The 19,150-nt window shown below is 43.7% G+C and overlaps 1 long non-coding RNA gene across 2 annotated transcripts in view; it reads right to left on the reverse strand.

The window, feature by feature from the left end:
* Positions 1-469: 469 nt before the first annotated feature.
* Positions 470-19,150, reverse strand: part of LOC142488729 (uncharacterized) — a 127,262-nt gene continuing 108,581 nt past the window's right edge. For both annotated transcript variants that reach the window (XR_012799617.1, XR_012799619.1), the window contains exons 3-4: positions 4,817-4,942; positions 470-2,043 (exon numbers count right to left, since the gene is read on the reverse strand). This is a non-coding gene — a long non-coding RNA (uncharacterized LOC142488729). The remainder of the gene's footprint in view (positions 2,044-4,816; positions 4,943-19,150) is intronic.

Raw genomic sequence — 19,150 nt, forward strand, 5'->3', positions numbered from 1 at the left:
CTCTCCCGCCTTAAACCTTTTTCACTGACTGCTCCACATCTCTGGAATGCCCTTCCCCTCAGTACCCGACTAGCACCCTCTCTATCCACCTTTAAGACCCACCTTAAGACACACTTGCTTAAAGAAGCATATGAATAGCACTGTGGATATTCTGGACACATGATACATAAAGCTTGGCCCCCTGCAGACGCACTTACCAGAACTCCCTCCTACTGTCTCTGTACGTTCTCCCTACCTACCAATTAGACTGTAAGCTCCTCGGGGCAGGGACTCCTCTTCCTTAATGTTACTTTTATGTCTAAAGCACTTATTCCCATGATCTGTTATTTATATTATCTGTTATTTATTTGATTACCACGTGTATTACTACTGTGAAGCGCTACAGTATGTACATTAATGGCGCTATATAAATAAAGACATACAATACAATACGATTTGAAATGTGATTTTTCTTTTTGGCATCCTTTTATTTCTGTTCAATATTGAAGAATTGTTCAGTTAAATTGTTTTTTAACATCACTGATAATTTTTTATTTGTTTGATCTTATCCTCATTCTGCTAATATATAGGAATTGTATATGACTTTTATAAACCACACATACATTTGTGGTTTATTTATTGATGATTAACTCTTGTTTCTCTCATTTAGGTATGTTTTCCTTTTTTACATTATCATCAATGTTTTAAGTGTAGACATGGGGTTCCCCGCACTCGTGATGTAAAAAGCGAAGCAAATTTTTTTTATATAAAAAGGAGGAATTTAAATGAATACTAAATGCATACAATGTGCTATACGGTATGCAAAACAACGTGCATGAAAATGTGAAAAAAACACAATACAAAACACTCATATACAAAGTGTCACATAAATGGTGTATCCAAAGAGACGTATGCTGGTAAGAATACCTTGCTGGTAAGCATATACGGGTAAGAAAATGAGTCTTTCATTATTATGAAAATTAAAGTCTAGGTGCTCATAATAATAGTAATTAATACTGATATAGTTCTTGATCTGAAGATCCAAAATTAAAAAAATCCATATACCATTTACTAAATGGGGGGAAAAGACAACGCCAATGACAAAGAAAAATAGGAGGTAAAGAAAAGTGTAGGAAAAACCCTACTACAAATTGACTTAAAAAAATACATAATCTATAAGTGTGGCACATTTTCAAGGTTATACTCCTTTCTTCAGGCCCATTCTCATGAAAACATGTATAGAAATGCAGTTCTTCTCTCAATCACAAAATCAAGACTTATTCCTCCAAAATGTCAGAAGAGTTCATGTAGTGGTAAATCAACTTAGGCTCTCAGCAAATAACTTGTAATCCATGTTACGATACATGAGTGTATTGAGGTATGCCCTGTTTATGGCCGCACGACGTCTGACGTCACTAGTACTGTATCTGTCAGAAGTTCCTTCACCCAGTAACATTAGCCGAAGAGAGATAAAACCAGGACAAAGCAGAAACAGCGGTACACAGACTAGATGTGTATGCTGAGCATGTGCAGTCCTACTTCTCCCAAGCACCGAAACGAATTAAGTAAATTCCAATTGATAGAGATACACTCAGTATGCAAATAAAACAAGAGGGACAAATGTTAATGGAAAAGCACAGACAGCATGAAGTGCAGCATTTAGTTAAAATACATCATACACACATATATTGATATGGGCAAAATACAGCTAAATGTCATAGCTACTGGTGATAATGGAAGTGGTCACAGATATGTTGATATAAATTACATCCAATAGACTCGATCACCCTACTCATATACTGTAAAGCACAGGTGAGCAGTACACAAACATATAATACCAGATGTATTGCATATAGGCAAATCTCAGATAAAATAGCCAGGAGATTAGAATGAACATTTGAGCCAAATTAACCAAATGAAGGCGGTAGAAGGTAGAGACCAGATGGAGAGAGGGGCAGAATCAGAGTTGCGGAATCCAGTTGTGGGATAATGCAACAGAATGCCTGTATGTGCCAGTCAGTCACAGGAGAAGCCATAGAGGTATAGGGAGCGAGGTGCGAGTATCTGAAGAGAGGACAAAAGTGGATTAGACTCCATCAAATGGGCAACCAACCCTAATTTATATAAAACATCAAAGGCCCATAGGCTTCTCTGGTGTCCCAGTGAGTTTAAACAGTTAAAAGTAGGCTCAAATACTCATACAGCTTCTTTGAAGTGCATGTAAAAATGAGTCCCTATGTTTGGAGTGTACAATGTCCTCAGAAAATATTAAAGATTAAAAAAAGGAACTGAGGTTGAGCTCATTGTTAATGCTTGAAGGAGTCATAGGGCCGTATTCTAGTTGCTTCGATAAAATCACTGCCATATTTTGGCATGACATACCTCACGGTAAGACGTTTGTGTTATCACGTTATTCAGAAAAAGTTATCGTGGGTCAGATACCATGATGTAGGAAAATGCCATACCACTCAGGTTAGCAGTGTCTTTAGCTCAGATTTTTTCAAAGTTCTGCCCCTGCAATCTTCCTGCAGTCTGTAAGAGCTATACAGAGAGAGCTGCACAGGGAGAGCTGACCAAAGAGAGGTGCATCTCCCTGCACAGCTCTTACAGGCGATCGCACTGTTTTTATTTTATTTTAATAACACAGTATTGAAGCAGGGGCTGAACCGCATTAATTTCAGTCTTGGGGATCCCCTGATTCCTGAGTTACAGCCACCGGTATGGGGTGCTGGTATCGCCGCAAAGTTTAAATGTCCTGGTCATGTGATGCAGGACATTTAAACAATGCTGGGAACTCAGGAAGCAGGGGGTCCCCTAGATTGAAATTAATTCAGCTCCGGAGACCCCCTGCTTCAATTCTATGTTATTAAAATAAAAACAGATTAATTACCTCAGCGGCTAGTCACCCACCCTGGGGCAACAACGCCTTCACCCACCCCCACTACCCCCAATAAACATTAAAATACAATAAATAACCAATACATCCATTGATTGCCTGTGTGGTTACCTATGTCCTCAGAGGGAGCAAAGATAACGCCAATAGCAATGAACGGGCACCCTACTACCCTCCTCCACTACCCCCAACAACCCTCCCCCCCACAACACATAAAGTAATGGGCAAAATCCCTATTATCCAGATTTGGGTAATAACGCATTTGCCCATTAAAAATAAAGCAGTACCCAGCCAGCATATAGTAAATGAAAGTTGTACTTACCCCTGCCAGGATGATGGCTGCTCTCGTCCTGCTCATGGTCCTCCATGTCTGCCATGGGCAGCAACGCTAAAATTTTAAAAGCTAACTACTGTACTGGCCACTAACCTCTTTAATCATCTTAGCGATTATTAACCACTATAATAATTAAGGGGTTAACCCTGTCCCTACCCACCCGAGAAGCCTAACCACCCTCCCCGGGGCATCTATCCCCATTCCCCACCCCCTGTACCCCATCACTGTAACGGTGAAGGGGTTAACCATGCTCACTAATAAATGTTCTGCCCACTTGGTTACCCCTGATCCGTGTGTTGAGGTCCTAGAGTGTCAGCTCTTGGACCCAGATGTCCTAAATACATTACTGTGACTGTGTGCCAATTATGCAACATTAAAGATTTCTGTGTGTTTTGCCTTTCCTGGGATGCTGTGACCGGTAAATTTCTAGGCTGTAAGTTTCTGGGTTGGTTTGTCGGATAAAGTCTTTACAGAATGTGGCTATATATTGGGGTTCCAGAGCTATGGGATACCCCAGGAGTCGGATCTGAGAATCGAGTGAGATTTTTGGATGAAGCAAAGCACATTGCTCCGGGCAAACTCTGACTCTAAAAGCGCTATTACGACTAACCACAAGGATTCCTGCTGCAGCATCTTCCAGACAAGGTAAACGGCCATGAAAGGGTTAATGTATACCTGCAATCATACACGTGGTCCCTAGAATAAAGAGAGGTCCCTAGTATAAGGAGAGGTACCCAGATACATGCCCAGGTACCCTGGACCCGGTATAGAGGTTCAGGGGGGACTCCAGCTATGTGATAAAGCTGAGAGTGCTTTCTTGTGTGTAAAAGTCTTTAAAGTCATTTCTAAAGTGTGCCAAAATGAGGCTAGTGAGTGCAGGAAATATATATATACTCACTCCATCCCTGACACCAGAACAGGGACATATATTTTACCACACATAAGACAGGACACTATATTTTATTAAAAAATTATGTTTAATAGGTAAATGTACTGATAACCTGTAAATGAACTGTGGGATTTTCATGTCATGGATTCCGGTAGACCATATGACTACAAAGCTTGGTGCCTATGGGTCTATGCGGAGTCCTGACTTGAAAGCCTCAGGGATGCCAAGGTTATAGAACAGGTGGGGTACTGCAGTTCTGCTTGAGTACCCACATCCTGGGCTAACACAGGGCTATCCGGCCACCAATTGTCAGAACACAGACTCTGTGGAGCCTAGACAGCGGGTGGGCTCAGTATGCAAAGAGGTAGAGGTATCAGGTTGGCGCATGCCCCTTTACAGACTGAATAAAGGTGCCCTCCTGGCTTTCACTACGGGAAAATTGGTGATTGGCTGGCAGGAGAATTACCACGCTCTGATAGGCTGTAGATGTTGGTGAAGGAGACACTGAAACCCATAAGGGGACCTGCAGCCAATGAGGAGCGCAGATTCCAGGTGCCAAACCAACAGCGCTTTTAAGAAAACAAACATTTCCCAAAAAATACATTGATTGTCAATGGGCTTATATAAATCCAGAAAGGGGCATAGATAAACACATTGCCAGTCAATGGGCAACATAAAAAAAATACACAATTAAATAAAATACAATAAATGTGTTTCTTACCTTTGCCAAGATTAAAATTCACCGTCCTCAACCCACAATGGCACCAACTCTTACCCAACGACACAATGATCCTCATCAGCATGAGGCCAAGAAGTCCAGGATCCTCAGTTATTGCAGAGGAGGACCCTATGAGTACAGATGCAGCAGTCATTATTTTAACAAATCACGAAGTGTATACCTTGGAATACCCATGTCATGGCGCGGGATTTCTTCCAACCGTACCGCCTTAAGACGCGAGTGTAGGCGAGTGCATAAAATGTCATTTTAGTGTTCTGGCTTTTAAACACCTGAAATTGACACAGTAGCACAGTAGCACAGAAGCACAGTAGCACAGTAGCACAGTAGCACAGTAGCACAGTAGCACAGTAGCACAGTACTGTACACATTACAATTCATTCATTTCATTGCATATAATTGGTCACAAACCATGAAATTCAAACAAAGCAACCACAATAAACAAAGCAACACTTCTAAAGGTAATATAAATATTGAATGTATGTACTTTTAATTTTACAGGTTTTTTTATTGGATTTTTTTTTTTTTAATGTTTTTCTTTGCCTTTTGACTGCTAATGTATTCATCTGTGCCTGTTTTGGGTAAAGATGAATACAGTGGTAGCCAATGTATTTTTTGGCAAATGCATTTCTTCTATTGACTGTTATATTCTCTATTTCTGTTTATTGTTTAGATTAATTTGTTTTGAATTGTGATGGCTTGTGTATTTTTGGGGGGACAGATTGGTTAGTGTTTTATTAATTTATGTATTTTGTTGGCTACTGGTTTTTATGTATGTGTTGCCAAGGGTTGTATTAATTGTTGTGTTGCTTACAGCTTTTATGTATTAAATGTATTGTTTGGCTAGTGGTATGATTTATGTAATTGATTGCATAGTGGTTCTAATGATTTTATTGAATGCCTAGTGGTTTTATTTCTTTAATTGATTGGCTATTGGTTTTATTTAGGTAATTGATTGGTTGGCTAATTTTAGTTTTTTGGGGATTTAGGCTCTTGTATATGTTTGATTATTGTGTATTTTGGACATTCATGTTTTTGTATTAAGATTACCATTAACTGCTACAGTAGCCTATCATGCCCATATTATATGGGTATGATGTACTACTATGCCAATCAATGGGTACAGGGTGGGTATAGTGGGTCTTGGTGGGTGGTTAGGCCTCATGGGTGGGTAGCGGAGGAGGCTGGGTTAACCCCTTAATTACTATAGCGGTTATTAATGCTAAGGTGATTAAGGGGTTAGGGGCCATTAGATTTAATTCTTTATGTATTCTTACTGGCAACGGAGGTCATGGCCCTGCAGTATGCTGACAAGGATGCCCTTCATAATGGCAGGGCTGCCTGGCTAATGTTTTGTTTAATAATTGACAACTGATGTATTATCCATATCTGGATAATACAGCTAAACCACGTTATAGCGCTACCCGTTATAACGCGGTTTTCACATGGCTCCCATTTAATTTTTTTTTTTTTTTTTAAATATTTTTTTTAATTTATTTTTTTACATTTTTTTTGCACACTGCACACTGCACACTGCACACTGCACACTTTCTCACTGCACACACTCTCACTGCACACACTCTCACTGCACACACTCTCACTGCACACAATCTCACTGCACACTGCACACACTCCCAGCACACACTCTCACTGCACACACTCTCACTACACATTGCACACTGCACACACTCCCAGCACACACTTTCACTGCACACACTCCCAGCACACTGCTCACAGCACACACTCTCACTGCACACACTCTCACTGCACACACTCCCAGCACTCACTGCACACACTCTCACTGCACACACTCTCACTGCACACACTCTCACTGCACACACTCACTCTGCACACTGCACACACTCCCAGCACTCACTGCACACACTCTCACTGCACACACTCTCACTGCACACACTCTCACTGCCCACACTCACTGCACACACTCTCACTGCACACACTCTCACTGCACACACTCTCACTGCACACTGCACACACTCCCAGCACACACTCTCACTGCACACACTCCCAGCACACTGCTCCCAGCACTCACTCTCACTACACACACTCTCACTGCACACAGCACACACTCTCACTGCACACACTCTCACTGCACACACTCTCACTGCACACTGCACACTCTCCCAGCACACACTCTCACTGCACAAACTCTCACTGCACACTGCACACACTCCCAGCACACACACTCACTGCACACACTCCCAGCACTCTGCTCACAGCACACACTCTCACTGCACACTGCACACACTCCCAGCACACACTCTCACTGCACACACTCCCAGCACACTGCTCACAGCACACACTCTCACTGCACACACTCTCACTGCACACACTCCCAGCACTCCCAGCACTCACTGCACACACTCTCACTGCACACAATCTCACTGCACACTGCACACACTCCCAGCACACACTCTCACTGCACACACTCTCACTGCACACTGCACACACTCCCAGCACACACTCTCACTGCACACACTCCCAGCACACTGCTCACAGCACACACTCTCACTGCACACACTCTCACTGCACACACTCCCAGAACTCCCAGCACTCACTGCACACACTCTCACTGCACACACTCTCACTGCACACACTCTCACTGCACACTGCACACACTCCCAGCACTCACTGCACACACTCTCACTGCACACACTCTCACTGCACACACTCTCACTGCCCACACTCACTGCACACACACTCACTGCACACACTCTCACTGCACACACTCTCACTGCACACTGCACATACTCCCAGCACTCACTGTACACACTCTCACTGCACACACTGCTCACTGCACACACTCCCAGCACTCACTGCACACTGCTCACAGCACACACTCACTGCACACACACCCAGCACTCACTCTCACTGCACACACTCTCACTGCACACTGCACACACTCTCACTGCACACTCTCACTGCACACTGCACACACTCCCAGCACACACTCTCACTGCACACACTCTCACTGCACATTGCACACACTCCCAGCACACACTCTCACTGCACACACTCCCAGCACACTGCTCCCAGCACTCACTCTCACTGCACACACTCTCACTGCACACAGCACACACTCTCACTGCACACACTCTCACTGCACACACTCTCACTGCACACTGCACACTCTCCCAGCACACACTCTCACTGCACAAACTCTCACTGCACACTGCACACACTCCCAGCACACACACTCACTGCACACACTCCCAGCACTCTGCTCACAGCACACACTCTCACTACACACACTCTCACTGCACACACTCCCAGCACTCACTGCACACTCTCACTGCACACACTCTCACTGCACACACTCCCAGCACTCACTGCACACACTCTCACTGCACACACTCTCACTGCACACACTCTCACTGCACACACTCTCACTGCACACTGCACACACTCCCAGCACTCACTGCACACACTCTCACTGCACACACTGCTCACTGCACACACTCACTGCACTCACTGCACACTGCTCACAGCACACACTCTCACTGCACACACTCCCAGCACTCACTCTCACTGCACACACTCTCACTGCACACTGCACACACTCTCACAGCACACTCTCACAGCACAATCTGAACACTCTCACAGCACATTGTTTTGGGCCTGCCACTGCGACGCTGGGCTCAGGGAGAGCCCCCCTTTCCCTGCCTGTATCTCTGTTGCTGTGGGGGAGGATTGAAGGGAGCTGATCCCTGGCCGAGGAACTCAGAAACTACTGACATCCCAGCAAAGGCTGCGTGAGCTTGCCTCCCCCTCGCAGCTTCTCTGCACAGATCAACTGTTGCAGATGCTGGGTAAGTGCTGCTGTGGGGTGTGGGGTGTGCTGCTGTTTTGCTGCTGTGGTTTGGGGGTGCTGCTGCTGTGGTTTGGTGCGACGCTGGGCTCAGGGAGCCACCCCCCCCTCTCCCTGCCTGTATCTCTGCATCTGTGGGGGAGAATTGAAGGGAGCTGATCCCTGGCTGGGAACTCAAAAACAGCTGACAGTCCGTGAGCTCTCCTCCCCCTCGCAGCTTCTCTGCACAGATCAACTGTTGCAGATGCTGGGTAAGTACTGCTGTGGGGTGGTACTGCTGTGGGGTGTGGGGTGGTACTGTTGTGGGGTGGTACTACGGTGGGGTGGTACTGCTGTGGGTGTGGGGGGGTTGGTACTGCTGTGGGGTGTGTGTGGGGGGGTGGTACTGCTGTGGGGTGTGGGGGGGGACAGGGGTACTGCTGTGGTGTGTGGGGGGGGGATGGGGGTACTGCTGTTTTGGGCCTGCCGCTGCGATGCTGGGCTCAGGGAGAGCCCCCCCCCCCTCTCCCTGCCTATATCTCTGTTGCTGTGGGGGAGGATTGAAGGGCGCTGATTCCTGGCCGAGGAACTCCGAAACAACTGACATCCCAGCAAAGGCTGCGTGAGCTCTCCTCCCCCTCGCAGCTTCTCTGCACTGATCAACTGTTGCACATGCTGGGTAAGTGCTGCTGTGGGGTGTGTGTGTGTGGGTGGTTTGGTGTGACGCTGGGCTCAGGGAGAGCCCCCCCCCTTCTCCCTGCCTGTATCTCTGCTGCTGTGGGGGAGAATTGAAGGGGACTGATCCCTGTCCGGGAACGCAGCTTCTCTGCACAGATCAACTGCTGCAGATGCTGGTTAAGGGTAAGTGCTGCTGGGAGTGGGGGGGGGGGTCTGGGGGCCTGCCATTGCGACGCTGGGCTCTGGGAGAGTTATCTCAGCTCTCCCCCTTCGGCAGCGCGGAGTCCCAGATCACGGCGGCCATTTTTTTTTTAATTAGCGAGACCCCAGTAATAACACGGTCTGATCGGGTGGCCCCTGAGGACCGCATTATAACGGGGTTCAGCTGTAGTTATTTTGCACATTACTGTACTGTATGTGTTTGGGGAGTGGTGTATTTATTGAAATGGAGGCCATCTTAATTTTTTTTTACAACACGGATGGTACGCAGGCAAGCGGGGACCCACCAAGGATCCCCGGACACCCATGCACCCATGGGGACAACCCGGGGACACCTGCTGGTCTATGTTATCAATCGTGTGTTCCTATAAATAAGTAATGGTTTTATGTGGGGGCACAGGGGATGGGTTGTGTATTGGTGCTTACTACATATTTTAATTTAAATTGTATTACTAGTGCAGATGAGCAGGGGGTCTCCGGAGCAGAACCGTGTTGTTTTCAGGTCCGGGACCCCTTGCTTCCCGAGATAAAGGCCCCATTATGGGGTGCCGGTATATCCTATGCATGTAAATGTCCTGTGTCATGTGACCGGGACATTTCAATGCATAGGAGATACCGGCACCCCATAACGGGGCCTGTGTCTCAGGAAGCAGGGGGTCCCCAGACCTGAAAACAACGCGGTTCTGCTCCGGAGACCCCCTGCTCATCTACACTAGTAATCAAATTGAAATTTACATTTTTTTATTTCGTCCGAGATTTGCGCAGAGAGAGGTAGCTCTCTCTCTCTCTCTGCAGCAGAATCAACCTCGCCTGGTGAGTCCTTTTCATAAGGCCGAGCATCTCGTCGCTGGCTACTCGCCATGTTTGCAAATGTTGCAATCACTGGTATTCGGGGCTATCTGCATACCATGTTACTGTAGCACACTGTCAAAAATGGTGAATTAAAAATCGGGGCGATTTTTTCTATCGGACTTTACGGCATGAGGCCTATAGTTGGGAGGGTCAACATCCTTAGTGAGCCCACCCAGTTAATCCATTTAGGCTGTTAACCATTTATAGAATTAGTCGTCCCCGAAAGGGGGCCTTGGGGGCTAAATTTACGATTGTAAAATTGTAAATATACAATAATTTAATCCTGCAAAATCAACATATTTACAGTATATCACCAACAGGTCACACTAGGTTCTGCAGGACATACAATAACTTAAGAATTGTGGTCCTGTGTTGTACAGATGAAATAAAGTTACAAATTGAAACTTTAATTTTACAAATAATATTGAACATGTGAAAATATTTATGACATTCAGTCCAGTATTTATTGCACTTCAAAATAGCAACAATATATGAAATTACAGGTTTTTTTTAATTTGTCATCAAAATCAATATCTACTCAAACTTAAAAAGCAATCAAGATTGCAATAATTAAAATCTCTGCAAATCTAATCAGAATTTAACTTTGATACAAAGAAACCTTCCAATGCTATTTTTTTTTACAGCCACACAGGAAACGTACTAATAGATTTAAATAAGCACTTAACAACACATGGTCTCGTTTAGCAAAAGGATGCACATAGCTTATTATATTTCACAATGCAGTACCTATAAGAAAAATACTTATTAACAGGTAAAACACCAGGCGCCAGATTTATAGATCTAAATTAGCCATGCACCAGCAGTGATTATTAAATTAAATATTGGTACTGTAGATGAAAGAGGACGTAGAGTAGGAAGATAGTTTCAACATTACGAAGTACAAATCTTTAATATTTTTTTCACGAAAATGGATAACGAAACATATTCAAGGAGACAATAATCAGGACAAAGCCTCTCACATTGAGATTTCAAGAACATGTAGAGTAATTCAGAACATAATAAATGCTTAAACATTGCTTTTTTTAATAGATCTTTCCCCTGGGATGTATGCTTCAAGAAGTTGCCCAAGTCCCCGGCTATACATGTGCATTGGACACCTATTTTTTACTTGTATTTATCCTCCATGGATTTATAATAGGATTTAAACTGTTTGCAATAGATTTAACTCTTTCATGTTTAATTGGGAAATTCATGTGTTAGATTTATTTTTCACACAATGTTACACTGAACTTCTATTTAATTATACAGATATTGTTACACCAGCATGTACTACTTATTTTGATACAAATCAAGTTAGCTCTTTTTGCATCTTTCTCTGTATAAGCATGTTTGCCTAAATTATATGAAAATAATATACAGTATAACTAAACTAAAATATATGCTGTATACATAGAATAAAGTATGGAATAGGATGTACATGGTGAGAAATCACAAAAGCTTGTTAAAAATATGCGTGTATGCCGTCTTCCCTTGCTAGAGAAGATATTAGTCGTAATACTTGGATGGAGGTCAACTCTTCTCCAGCACTGGGAGGTGGCTTCACAACACATTGAATAGGGGCCAAAAGAAGCAAATGAACATTTTCTCCAGGCATGCGATATGAGCGAAGCTGCTTTTCCATGTCGGAGAAGCTCTGCATTCCATTGAAGTGAATGTCTGGGGAAAATTCAAATGAATTGAGCTCAGAGCTTCACTGACATGGAGAAGCAGCTTCAGGATATTAAGTATATTGTAGTATATTAAGAGATATTCCACCAGGAGAGAGGTGGATATAACAATTACTGCTGCAACAAGCATGGGAAGCAAATATATGCTTCAAAAACCATTTTTAACATGGTTCCCTATAGGCTTAAGCTTGCTGCATGGTCACAGCTTTGAGCACAGCCAGGGTTAAGGTGCATACCCAGAAAACCCCCCACAGACAGCTGTTTCGGGCCTTAATAGGTCTCATCAGTGTGATGAGACCCATTAAGGTCGAAACAGCTGTCTGTGGGTGGTTTTCTGGATATGCACCTTAACCCTGGCTGTGCTCAAAGCTGTGACCATGCAGCAAGCTTAAGTTTTTGGTGGGGAAATGGATTTAGACTAAAACTGGGTAATTCCGGGAAAATGGTTTTGGACTGTTCCACCCATCTCTACGCTTCACATAACAGTCAGTAAGGTTAGGAATTCCGGTCTGAGGTATGGACTCAGATATAGGATTCAAGTGTATGGCATTAACCATTGCACTCTAAATAATTTGTTTCTTCTCAATCTATACCAGTATTTAAAGCTGTACTAGCTAGACAATGTTCTTGCCAGGATAGTCTATCCTTAAGTCTCACAAGAAAGAATAGCTTGGAGATTTGGATCCCTTGCATAGCTAACTGAGTGTGTTACCCAGTGAGAACTAATGTTACAAATTAAAATTTTCCCTCTAGAAGTGCCGACCAGTGGTAATTTTTTTAAAGTGAGAGAGTGCCAACCGACCTAACAGCTTAGGCGAGCGGAGTATGTCCTGCTTGATCCTAGTCTTTTTCCCAGACCAGACAACATTTTAAAAAAAATCAATTGATCCAGCCTTTCAAATTGCCATCATGAGATACCATTTTTGGTAACAGCATCACTTTAACTGTGGTGTTCCATCCCCACCACATCAATAATTCTTTCCACCAGTCTAAATCTGTCTCTATTTTATTTCACATATGGACATAATTAAATTTGTAGATTTTGAAGAGTTCTCTCATAATCTCAACCACTACATATGTTATAATTTCCAGTGCTATCTTAAAGTAGGCTTTCATGTAGGTATAGTGATCTTGATCCCCAAGCCACATCAAACTTTATTTATTGTAGTTTATTTTGAAGCCGTTCTATAATTTGCATCAGGTGAGGAATAGAGGACTCCGACCTTCTCAAACACAGAACCACATCAGCATATAATGCAACTTTTTGCTTGGGCGCTATCAGGATTATGAAACATTCGGAGGTAGCATGGAAACCCACAATAGACCGGAGTTAGAAATATATATGTAGCAGGGTTCCCCCTGGGCTTTCCTCCTTAACTCCGCTGAAGTGGTTGGAGCGGGTGCTGCAGGAGTCAGTGGTAAACCTGGCGACTAGCCAGACAGGAGGGGGCAGGGAGCGCTCCGGTGTTTCTGAGGTTCCACGGTGCACCTGGCTAGTGGTGACCGCCATCTTTAAAGCTGCGCATGCGCAGAGTAGCCAAGGTACGGTGGCCAGTAGGGAGAGTGGTTTGCGCATGCGCAGTAGCTCAGGAAGAGCAGCGGCCATTGCCTATAGGCTCAGCATGGGGAACTACAATCCCCAGCAGCCCAAGGGGCTGCAATCACATGCTACAACAGAGCCAATAGGGTTACAGGATTTCTCCTGCTCTTACACTGATACATTTCGCGCGCTGGGACCGTGAGGCAGTCTGAGCTGGGACAAGGAAGGCGTAGGCTATGTGTGCAGGTGTCTGTGGCTCCTGCACTAGGCCAAATACCCCCAATTAGGCCCCATTACGCCCCAACTCCCACATAGCTTGTGGCTGCTGTAGGGACTTGCCCTTAGACAAGGACATTGCCCCACTTAGCACTATCAGGGCCAGGACACAGTGAGACGCCGCAAGGTGACTGCGGCCTGCGGTCCAGGACCAGACCAATAGAGACTATCATCAGTGTGGGACTCTCAAGCTGGATACCACCCACCGCGGAGGCGGACTCATTGCTGACATCGCTGGATCAGTGGATCCTATCTTCTACAGCGTGCCCGGGTGTGGTATCACCCGGCAGGTACCCAACTCCTCATGTGCACCAACAAACAGTTCTAGTGGGCAGCACTGATCTACACATTTTTGGGTGGGACTACTTTCTCAGGGACACCAGGGTGGTTAGGTGCCTGAGGGCCCTTATGTGTGGGACTTTATCATTGATGGTGATATATATATGATCATGCTTGACCTGGTGGTGTGTATATATAAAGTTCATAGAAGTTCATGCAGTAAAACTTTTATCTTTCCATATAGGTGGAGGCGCTATGAGCATCGTTCCAGGATACACCCCAGGCTCCCAGCAGCGGAGGCTCAGGCCTCCTGTGAGCCACCAGGTATTGTACCTTACACACCGTAGCACTACATCTCCCAAGGGGTGAGGGAATGTGCGCTAAATATATAAAAACTGATATGTTAAACTACAACACAAAAATAACAAGACAGTGAAAATAAAATGGAGTCTGCAATAATGTGCAGAGCTGCACCAAAAAGCTATGGTATCTAAATAATAAACTATTGCTTAAGGGAAAATAAAAAAACAAGCAAGATAAACTGTAAGAAACTGCAGTGCTAAATGCAACAGCAATAAATAACAAGGGACAAAAATAATCAACAGGAGACAATCGTGCAAAGGGAATACAAAACAAACACCACGAATGTACCTGAATGTGAGTAGAACTACTGTAGGAGCGCGAATGAAGCAGAACAGGGAAAGATGCAGCGCTAGGAATAAAGAATAAAGTGACTCCTGACCTGTGAAACAGCATGTTTGACAAGCAAAGACCAAAAAGGAGTTGTGGGATTTATAGCCAACCAAGGAGAGCAGCTGGCCTCATTAACTATGCTAGTTCTAACCGGGCAGTCAGAACTTAAATCCTGTGTGCCCTTATAGGTCAGTGAAGGAACTGGGAAGGAATCATTATACAGTAGGTGTGTCGACAGTGAGGCAGAATATTTTAGAGTCTTGTCTTATCAGTTCTGCGAATGGTTTTACAGACAGTGCAAATAAGGCAACATTGGGCATCCCTACCTCATTGCTTTGAAAATATTGAAAAGCTCCATATGAGCCATTAATTAGGAAAGAGACTCTAGGTGAGTTGTATAGTGCCTTTGTCCAGCTGTTAAAATTCCCTCCAAGTGCACATTTTTCCATTACCGAAAACAGGAATCCCAATTCCAATCCTATCAAATGCCTTTTCAGCAACCAGCGATAATAGGAATAGCCCGATCCATGCTGTTAGCTAACAAGTATATCATATGGGCCACTCTTCAGATTTTATCGAATCCCAGTCTATCTGGAATTAATTCTGATTAGTCTTTATGAATCAGTTGTGGCATCCACGGTTTTGTATTTAGTAGCGTTATTGGTCGATAGTTAGCACAGTCTGCGCCATCTTTTCCTTCTTTGTGAATTAAGGTCATTAAGGTCTCCTGGTAGGGCAAAGGGCCTGAACAATGTTTCAACTCATATACAGTACCGTGAAAGTGAAATTGGGATACCTGGCGCTTAAAGAGTCACTGTGTCCATGGGAAACAAAACCAGTCTCTGAAGAGTGTTTCAAAGTCCAAAACTTGAAGTAGATGGCTGTGATGTTTCTTTCCTGCTACTGTTCTTCAATACACCTGAAATTGATAAAAGGGTACACCATTGCGCAGTACCACTGATATTAGATGTTAACCCCTTATTCCAACTTCCCCAGTGTGGACTGAATACACTTACAGGAGTGTTTCTTTCAGGGTACAGTGGAGACAATCTGTGCTTTATTCCCTTTATGTTCTTTATGTACCTCGAATCCCCAGGGTACTTCCTTAATGCCTTGGGATTTTCGTGATATCCAAAATCACTAGAACTCCACGAACCCCCAAATTAGGAATGTGAACAATAAAGAAGGGGGGTCACAAAGATCCCTTTGAGAAAGTGGCGTGCCTACGTCACGAAACGCGTTAGGGTGGGAGGAGTTAGGATCCCGTGAGCGCAGTGCTGTCCCTGCGGCTTGTGAGGTGAGGAGTCTGCCATAACCACTGGTCACAAACCGGAACGTAACCGAGTGGGGGGAGAGACACCAGCTACACCTAACCGGTCAGGAGAAGCTGTAAGAGAGCCCTTCTCTTCCGGTGCAAGCGCAGGAGGCGCATTACAAGCAGCGGACGGCATCCTTGTGTTGTTTTGTAACACATGTATTCATGTGAGTACATGTGAGTTATTGTTCATTTGTTTTTATGCAGGCTTACTAGCCGGTTTTATAGGGCTTATTATAAGCCTTTTTCAATAAATTTGTGACCCCCCTTCTTTATTGTTCACATTCCTCATTTGGGGGTTCGTGGAGTTCGAGTGATTTTTGGATATCACGAAAATCCCAAGGCTTAAGGAAGTACCCTGGGGATTCGAGGTACATAAAGAACATAAAGGGAATAAAGCACAGAATGTCTCACTGTACCCTGAAAGAAACACTCCTGTAAGTGTATTCAGTCCACACTGGGGAAGTTGGAATAAGGGGTTAACATCTAATATCAGTGGTACTGCGCAATGGTGTACCCTTTTATCAATTTCAGGTGTATTGAAGAACAGTAGCAGGAAAGAAACATCACAGCCATCTACTTCAAGTTTTGGACTTTGAAACACTCTTCAGAGACTGGTTTTGTTTCCCATGGACACAGTGACTCTTTAAGCGCCAGGTATCCCAATTTCACTTTCACAGCTTTATATGCAAATTGAGGTAATTTGCATTGTGGGAAGCCTACGGCAGCTTTGGCCTCTTGTTAATCACAATTGGTACACATTCACGTTTAGTTAACACTTTAATAGGTTTAGCGCTATAGTTAGGGTATTCACTTTATTTCATATACAGTACCGGCAGCTTTTATTTGAACAAATGCCGGCGGCATGCCGGGATCTACTCCGGCTGGCGCCAGTCTAGACCGCGTGCCGCCGCGTTTCCTCCACGCACCCCCCTCCACTTTAGCCCCCCTTCCCGACCCCGAACCCGGCTCCTGCTCTGCCCCTCTGGTTCCCTGCACCCCCGCTTACCTCACTTTAAACTCCAGGGGTGTCGGGGAAGCCGTGGAACCCGGGGAAGCCGGGCGCGCACGTGACTGTGACGTCACAGTGCGCCGCAACAAGCCTCGTCACCACGCTTCCCGCACGCATCCTGCCGTGCGGGAAGTGTTTGAATAAAAGCTGCCGGTACTGTAATACCTTAAAGAGCAATATGGATTCCTCCCCCACCAATAGTTTATAATATTCAATAGGGAAGCCATCAGGACCTGATGTTCTTCCATTCTTAAGTGAGCCTATTGCAATCCGAACTTCAGAAGTCGCAGTTGCCTTATTTAAACTATCAATTTTCTCCTCTGATAATTCAGGAACAGCAACTCATTCCAGAAGTTGACATTTCTTTGTCTTTAGCCACACCACGTGAACAATATACAGTCATAAAAGTCAGGAACATTTCCTCAATTACCTTTTGGGCTACTATTTTTGTCCCTACATTAGATGTGAGGTGAGTAATTTTCCTATTTGATGTCCGGCTGTGTAAAGGCCATGCCAGCAAGAAGAATGCCTCATTACTGGATTCATAAAAATTCTGGTTAGTAAGTTATAGTCAAAGGTATATTTTATCTATGTGAAGTCATTTAAATTAACCTCCTCAAGTGGGTTAACCTGTTGAGGATCATCTTTTCCGCTTGGATTCTAGAGTTTTAATCTCTGATTCTAGTTCCTCCCTCAACCGTTGTTTCTCTTTGTTTGGCTAATGCAAATGCAATTAATTAACCACTTTAGAAAAATCCCACACCATTTTGGCCGATACCTCCTCCATATCATTTAAAATCTATCGTTACTCTTCCCATAATTGGTTAAGTAGGGGCTTAATTTCTTTCTTTCAATATTTATTTAATGTCCAATGTAACTGTGGGCTATCACCCATTGGAAACCCCAGTATGTCATGATGAGAGCATGGTCTGAAAGGGAAAACAATCCTTTATCCCATCTTGTGATCAATTTATTGTGCATAGCCTTAACCATCATTGTCTTCAATCCCATTGGTTGCTGTACCATGTAATAGGTTACATTAGTTCAAAAGGATGTAACGTCACTTTAAGGGCACATGATACAGCGTCCAATCAGATTGGAGCTGTCACATATGACCTAAAAATGTGACGTCACAGGCCATATTTAAGGCCTTGACGTCTCATTTTACCTCAAGAAGCCAATGTGACAACATCGTGTTGTGGATTTAACATGGGGTTTTGTGGATTAATAGATGAAGTTAGAAAATTACAGAAAACAAAGAAATAATTACAGATGAAGAAAGCAGGTGTTAGAAGATAAAAGAAAGAAGAATTTTGTTACCTGTTCCGGATCTTCAAGGTTGATGGCGTTGGATTGTCTTTGATGACGTCACGGTACGAGAGCTTCCTGATACCCCTGGATACGGAGGGCCAACGCTTTTAAAGGTAAGTAAAATATTGAAATGTATGTAATAAAAATGTTACAGGTTTATTTATTGTATTATTTTATTTTAAAGTTTTTCATTGCCCATTGACTACTAATGTATTAATCTGTGTCCGTTTGGGGTACAGATCAAACAGTGATAGCCAATGCATATTTTGGCAAATGCTTGTTTTCTGTTGAGTGTTATTTTTTCCATTTATCTTGAGTTTTTGGTTTAAATAGTTTGTAATTTGGATGGCTTGTTTGTATGCATTTTTTTCTTTTGATTAGCGTTTTTAATTAATAAATTCTATTATTGGCTCCATGTTTCAATTGATATGTTGGCTAGTGGTTTTAGTAATTAATTGCTTTGTTGGTTACTATTTTAAATTATTTCATTGTTTTGTTGGCTAGTGCTTTAATTAATTGAATTGTGGTGTTTTGGTGCTTATGTATGTTTTATTATTGTGTATTTTGGGCATTCATGTATTTTTATTAGGGTGATCATTGACTGCTATAGTGGCTCATATTTCCCATATTATATGGGTATGATGTACCACT

Source organism: Ascaphus truei, chromosome 2 (genome assembly GCF_040206685.1).
Source record: "Ascaphus truei isolate aAscTru1 chromosome 2, aAscTru1.hap1, whole genome shotgun sequence".
NCBI lineage: Eukaryota > Metazoa > Chordata > Amphibia > Anura > Ascaphidae > Ascaphus > Ascaphus truei.